This window comes from Magallana gigas, chromosome 10, assembly GCF_963853765.1.
Source record: "Magallana gigas chromosome 10, xbMagGiga1.1, whole genome shotgun sequence".
Lineage (NCBI taxonomy): Eukaryota > Metazoa > Mollusca > Bivalvia > Ostreida > Ostreidae > Magallana > Magallana gigas.
The window spans coordinates 26,321,065-26,328,419 of NC_088862.1; positions in this window are offsets into that span (position 1 = coordinate 26,321,065).

The following is a 7,355-nucleotide window of genomic DNA, read 5'->3' on the forward strand; positions in this document are numbered from 1 at the left end:
TACTCAATCAAGCTTCGCTTATAAATAATCAACGAAAATTCCTTTAAAAAATCCGGAAATCGTCTGGATTTTTTGGATTTTACAATCTTGCTCATGCGCATTACAATTAAGCTAAATCACGGGAGGCTCTTTAGCTTATGTTTACACAATACATGTATCACATTTGCATGGATAAACTCCGAAACGATATTACAAATACATTTAAATTTTCATTGAAAATTTGTCATATATTCTGTTCATCAAAGTAAACACGGGGGATAACTCAGTGAATTTAATATGAAAAATCCCGAGAGTTTCGAATGTCCCCATGGTGTGTAAATTTGAAGCGAGTGAAAAACTTTGGTGAAAAAGTGCTGAATTCTTGATGAATATGAATTAAATTTTTAGATGAAAGATATTTACGGCCTCAAAATGGTTGTTATGAAAAATTAATCTGTTATTTTCAATGCACCCGCATCAGTTTTCTCGAAAATCGTTTCCGAGTGATTCTGCAATTTTTTGCTACATTACGGGTATTATATGGGAGGCATTTAAACTGTGGCGATGGCCTGTCCTGAGACACAATTAGAGTTAGATTATTCTAACTAAGTAGAGTATAGTGAAATTAATAGTAGTATTGCAGGCTTAAAGCTTGGTTATGTAAATGTCAACAATACGGTGTAAATTCGTAAATGTCCGATATCATATGCAATGTCAACCCATGCACGCATGGGCCAAAGTCGAGTTATAGATTATGATAATGAGTACTTTTATTACATATCACAGTTAAATTTAATTATAAGAACAGTTTTATGATCTTGCACAGGATGATAATTTGCAGTTCATTCCACTAAAATATTATGAAATTGTATCAACCAATGATGTGGTCAAGGTCTAGTAAATGATTCCAGACTGTCTTTTTGGCGCTAGAACCATTATGACGTCATAATTGATTTGATGAAACTTTTCCCGTATTTTACGGCTTTAAAGAAATGATGTAAAAAAAAACAACAATATTTTGACATTCTGTATTTAATCACGGGAAAAGTAATCCCGTTACCTATATTCTATTTAACATCATTTAAAAGAAGAGGTGTAGAACTTTTTAAGTGCCGTTTTTGAGAGGCTGTAGGCATTCTAGATATAATTCATTAGTCAAAAATGGACAAAACTCTGATATTTGTTACTTTTATCCTTCATATTTCATAGAAAATGATTGTTTAAAACATGAATTTTCATTGTATTTACCAAAGAATTAAGCCTCAGTACCCCCTATGAAACAAAGATACTGTTTTGAAGCATCATTAAAAGAGTTTATATCTTGAATTTCATAAAACTGTAGGCACCTTTCATTTACTAGATCTTGACCTTAAGAGAAGGCCAGTAACCTAAACTGTGACTGAAGGATTACTGAACAAAATATGAATGGAGTTCTTTTGCCCTTGGGTGACCTTTTCAGATTTTTCAGTCGACATTCAGTCTTTTAGTAACCTAAATTGTGACTGAAAGGTGGCGGAAAAGGAAATGAATGGCATACAATCATGCTGATAAGCATGACTGAATTGTAAAACGTCATCATGTGGATGTTGCATATTTCTAGCAAAACTTCAATCGATAATAATGCATTGCAATTCATTACCATTACAACTACAACTGCATTAACATGATGCATAGGTTTAACATTTTTAATCAATATGTATATACAATTGCATATATATATTCACTTGATAGAAATTTGTGGTTCACTCCCAAAGAAGATTGTTGTTTTAAAAATAACCGGTTACGGTTTCTGAAGACATGCGGACGATTAAAAGCGTTTTTAGATTTTTACTTTACATCAATGTACAAACATTTTATCTTAGAAGTATTCAAGGAAGAGATTTCATAAGATGTCTGGACCTGGATAATTATTTTAGGGCCGATTTACCTTTGCTTGATCTTTCCTTGAACAGTAGACTTCTGTGTGGAGCAATGTGTACAGAACATCTCCATGAGTGGTGCTTGTCCTATGCCTGGAATAAGGATAGCAAACGATGCATATTATTCCGTCAGAAATGTTCCAATGACACACAAAAGGATCAAACAGAGATAAGCTGGGAACACTATGAAACACAAGGTGAGGCATGAAAGTAGTATGCAGTTAGAATTAAACGAGGTTTGGTTTATTTCTTCTACCCTTAATACTTTGATAAAATGCCTCATATGTAGTGTTATATCTTTGTCAATTATTTTCTAATCCTAAAGTTGAGAGTTTAAATATTAAAAAAAAAACATTTATTTGCAATCTCATTTTTCTACAGGTTTGTCCCGAATTGGCCTTCGTTCCTTGCTTCTTTTTTTTTTAGCAAAACAAGAATTTTATGTTCATTTTTTCTCCCTTTCATTTCTTATTAGCTGCATGTCTGTAGCTTTCGGTCTGAAAAAGAATTCGGATGGATGACTCTTTCTACATGTGCCGCCCATAAAAAAGTATATTGATTGCGCACGAAAAAGCCCGCTAGTTTTAGACCGATTAACCTTATTTATACCCAAATTCTGTGAGGAAAACTAGTGCTCTTAAATTCTTCACCCAGCTTCATACGTTTATGTTGTAAATCGAGTTATCTTAATTGCTTTTCATCATATGTTGGTGCATATTCTGGAAAATGTATCTAACTTGCCATTTTTTTTTAATTTGAATGCGATCTTGATCACTGTACTCAAAACAAGCATGAGTTAATTCATTTTATAAACACAAACACTTTTTTGTTATTGTACTAACATTAATCCAAAAGAAAGCCTATTTGAATTCAATAAACAAATTTTTAGGGTAAATGTTTGTTGCAGAGGGATTTTCGGTAGACGAAAATGACAGAAATTGATCATTTGATTTCAAAGTAAGTTTCTTCTGATCATACTTTATTCATAACGCACATTCTAAGCATTTGATAGGTTTAAAACATATTTTATAGGTTTTGTGTTCCAAGAACAATACTAAATCCGGTGTAGGTGGCGGTTTTTTTAGCATTAAATCATGCAAATATATATATAAAAAAGACTAAATAAAGTCAAATTTTGCAAGCGATATACCTTTGAATCCCTTTGTAAAAAATTTGACACCCCATGTCTTAAAAATACCTTGTCAAAAATACCTAAGACATATTTAAACTAAGATGTTATAAAATTCTTGATAAAAAAGCTTTAATATCAAATAAATTGTAACAATTAAATTAGACGATATATTATAATAACGATTAGTGTTCAGAATCAAACGTCCAAATGAAAAATGCAAAGCAGGAGCAGGTCAGACACGGACCTATAAAAAAAGAGGTAGGGTCAGGTGCAAAGAAGGAATTGGATTCCTCTGCTGACTGTTCACACCGGAAAAAACCGACAACTCTGTAGATAATTAGGCGATTAATTATTGTCTAAGAAGAAGTATGAAAACATCAGTCACCATGCGACCCAGTGGGAGATTGTTTTGCTGACATGGTCGGTCGTTGTATCAACCATAGAACTTACGAAAAGATTACTTAGACCGAGACTGTTGATAGTCCCGTTTATCAACTTATTTGCCAGTTGCTTGCCTTGCCTCGTCCTTGCCTATCGAATTAACTGAGAGACTAAACTCCATACACAGCTGATAAAGGTTCATTGCTACATAAGTATGGAAAATTGACACAAGACAAATTGAAGTAATCACGTTTATTATAAGGTTTTGTTGTTAGGTTTCCATCAATGTCCCCTTTTAGTAAAATATTCAAATATGAAACAAATGACACAGATCAGACTCTGTTGTATTTTTTTTCATGTTCACTGGGATTTATCGAGTCGACGTAAGGATTGAAGCATTAATTGTTAATTGATTATACGTCATCGATATACCTGAATGTTGAGTTGAAGAACACTGTCTTGATTTATTTATATTTATATACAAGTTTTCTGATAAATTCTGATTCATATGAATACAAAAAGGGGTATGTTAACAATCGGGCGCAGCTGGTAACCAATGGTAGTTCCAACAGATTGTTGGATGACCCGATTTCCAAAAGATACAATTTGTATTAGAAAATCAATCATCTTTTTAATATCCACTCCAGAATACTTGTGTGCATAATCCGAATGATTTTTAATAAAAAAGTTTTGCAAGTGGTTTTATTGAAGGTCACGTAAAATATTATACTCAATTTTTAGTTATCTCTGTATTCAATTTGAAATTATTCAACATCGAAAGCAATATATGATTAAATTTCTTGTATTTCGCTCAATTTAATCTACTAGCAACAAATGCCAATCGAGCTGAAATTGCAGTTTCGGCTCGTTTGGCATTATTAAGGCGTAAAATACTTAAATTCAATCCGTCATAATTCAGAAGAATGGGTAGGTAAGACAAAACATGCATCACAATTTAGTGATTAAATGTCATTTCTATATACATGTTTCATATTATTACCGGCATTTATTGGTAATTATTCTTTTGTAGAGATATAATAATCATGTATTGTATCGTATTGTTTTGCAAACTTTGTCATTTGCGATCAAATTCTGTTTTTAAATGCTCTTTAGTATCTTGATTCAATTCTGCATCATGCCGTTTTCTTTGTCTTCAATGGTTGATACTAAATAATTTATGCTTTAACAAAAAATGGTATCGTTGTGGAATTCCCAGGTTACATACTGAACATTCCCTTTCTTAAATTTTTCATTCGTATATAGCTATTAGCAACAGGAAATATAAAATAAAACTCCACTGCAAAGTTTCTGAACAAAACGTCCATATTTTTCGTGAAATCCTACCTTCATAAAGCGATCATCTAACTTTTGTTTGTCATCTAAATTCGATCCACATGGTCATATTATTTATACTTTTCCGGTAATGTAATCCGAAACATGACGTTTTCCTTGCGTTTTTAAATGGTTATAATTGTTGCCTGTTTTCCTGTCAGGTAAAATATCAAAATCGTTAAAAAAAACCCCATAAAACGTCAAATATTTCAAATTACTTTTAACAAGCATTCTGAGAGTATTGCATAAGCAATACACGTCCCCTACCGGCATGTGGAAATTGTGAAAACAATTCACTGTTTTGCAGACTATCGAACCCAAACATTAAAAACTGGAATATAAAAAAAATAATTTTCTAGAAAATATGTCAACCAGACGCTACAAAAGTGTAAACTTGATCTGTAGTTTGACATTTTGAAGATGTTCAGCAAATTTCATATTATTCCTCAAACGCATAAAGAAAAAAGTGTGGAAAACTGAAGTGGGACAGACAGACGGACAGACAGACGGACGGACGGACTGATGGACGTAGATGAAAGCTATTGCCCCCCCCCCCCCCCCGGTGAAAACCGGTAGGGGACTAATAACACCTTCCTGAGTAAAATAATCAAAGTCGACCACAGGCATATTTCCTCCTGAACATTAGCCATATACAAAAAGGTATGATATCTTCTTTGTTGCTTTTAAAAAAAAACTGGTACTGTAAGGATGCTGCAGAATAATTCTGCAAGATATGGAGTGGGTAGCTACAGTATGTACATGTATAGAGCGTTATTGTTACATTGAGTTTGTAGCACACTATAAAATTTAATAGAAGGTACAAAAAGACCATTTCTTGTCAGTGACAGACGTAGCTCATAAAGTCCACCGACAACAATTCTATAAACAAATTCATCATAAAACTTGGTGTTCATTGCCGCTTTTATCTATTAAGAAATAACCGACTTTGAAGATTTGATTCATCTTAAGCTTGTCTTGGATTAAATTTTATTATTCTACACAAAATGTGGGTGACCTTAATATCCTACGCTTATTGATACATAAGATTTGTTCTTTGTCTATTTATTTTTTATTGATCTTTTTGATTATTTTATTCATTTATTTATTTATTTGACAGTGATGTCGGACATTGCAGTTGGTAAACCAGCACAACAGTCGTCAACATATACACCATATGATGGAAAAAGAAGCACGGACCTCCTCGACCATTCGTGCTCTCACACTGATAATATTCCAAATCCATGGTGGAAAGTTGATTTACAGGCTGTTTATTACATTACCAGAGTTAGATTGCTAAACCGGGGGCTGGACAAATTTGGACACGGTTTATGCCTAATATTCATATCTTTTTGTTATTTAAAAAAAGAAAAAGACCCCTTGATACCCCCACTCTCTCCGCCCCTATAAACAAACAAGAAAAAACGATCAATTAATTCATATTTTTTTCACTTTAGATTTGTCATACCGGCTCCAGAATGTCACAGTCACTGTGGGAGAGACAGAATCATCATTAAACACTTCCTGTGGTTTCTTTGCTGGTCCCGGTACTTTGTCGCAACTGGTTGACATCGACTGTCCGCCAGTTACATCGGGAAGATACGTCAATGTCTCCATTTTGGGCGGTTATCTTACACTCTGCGAGGTGGACGTGTTTGGTTTCAACGCCTAGTGATCGCTAAAATACTTGATCCATTTTTTGCTTTCTAAACGAAAACGGAATAATGGAATATTAGTAAATAACAACACACTGTGTGAAATAAGCGAGCTAGCATATTTTATGTACCAATAGATGCCGTGTAATTGTATGACATAAAGTCGAAATAAATAGATTTTTCTTTAATAAAAGAAACTTTCGTGATGCCACTCATTTTAATTAGTCACTAATTAATCAGTTTACATTAATATATATTAATATATCAACTGTTTCATTGTTGCATATTAATATTTAACAACCCATCAGTTGGATATACAAATATCCAACAGTGCAATAAACAATAAATGGAAGAAACCCCCAAAAAGTTGAAACAGATATTTTCAAAACAAAGTCCATAAAGAGGTGCTTGATTATGCTTTTGTGTTATGGCACTCAAAGATTTTTTGTGTTTAGGTTAAAGGGGTATTGTCACAATTTTGATAAAAAATTATACATGTATTTCCGTTTTAAATGTTTACAATGTACAATACTTCAGAAAGGTGTTTCTAATAGTCGACTAAATTTGAGTGACATTTGTCGTGTTAACGTTATAACCAAGATAAAGAGCCCACAATTTTCTGTCATGTAAACAAAGCATATGTTTACGTTTTGAAAGTTGAAGTAATAATTCCAGTTTTAGACCTAAAAAGAATTAGCTAAACGCTAAGAACTAGTTATTTTTTCTTGAAACGAATAAGAAGAGACAGAAAACAACGTTAGAAATTGTTTACCTGTTTATTGAAACATTGAAAACAAAAACAGGGCGCGAGCCTTTTGTACATGAAAAAGAATCGTGAGCTCTAGATCTGTGGATTGCGCATAACTTTATGAATGATGTTTAAATTTTCTTTGATATATATATTGTAATGAGTTCTTTTTGGATTTTGTCAGCTGAATGAACAATAAGATTTTGTAAAGA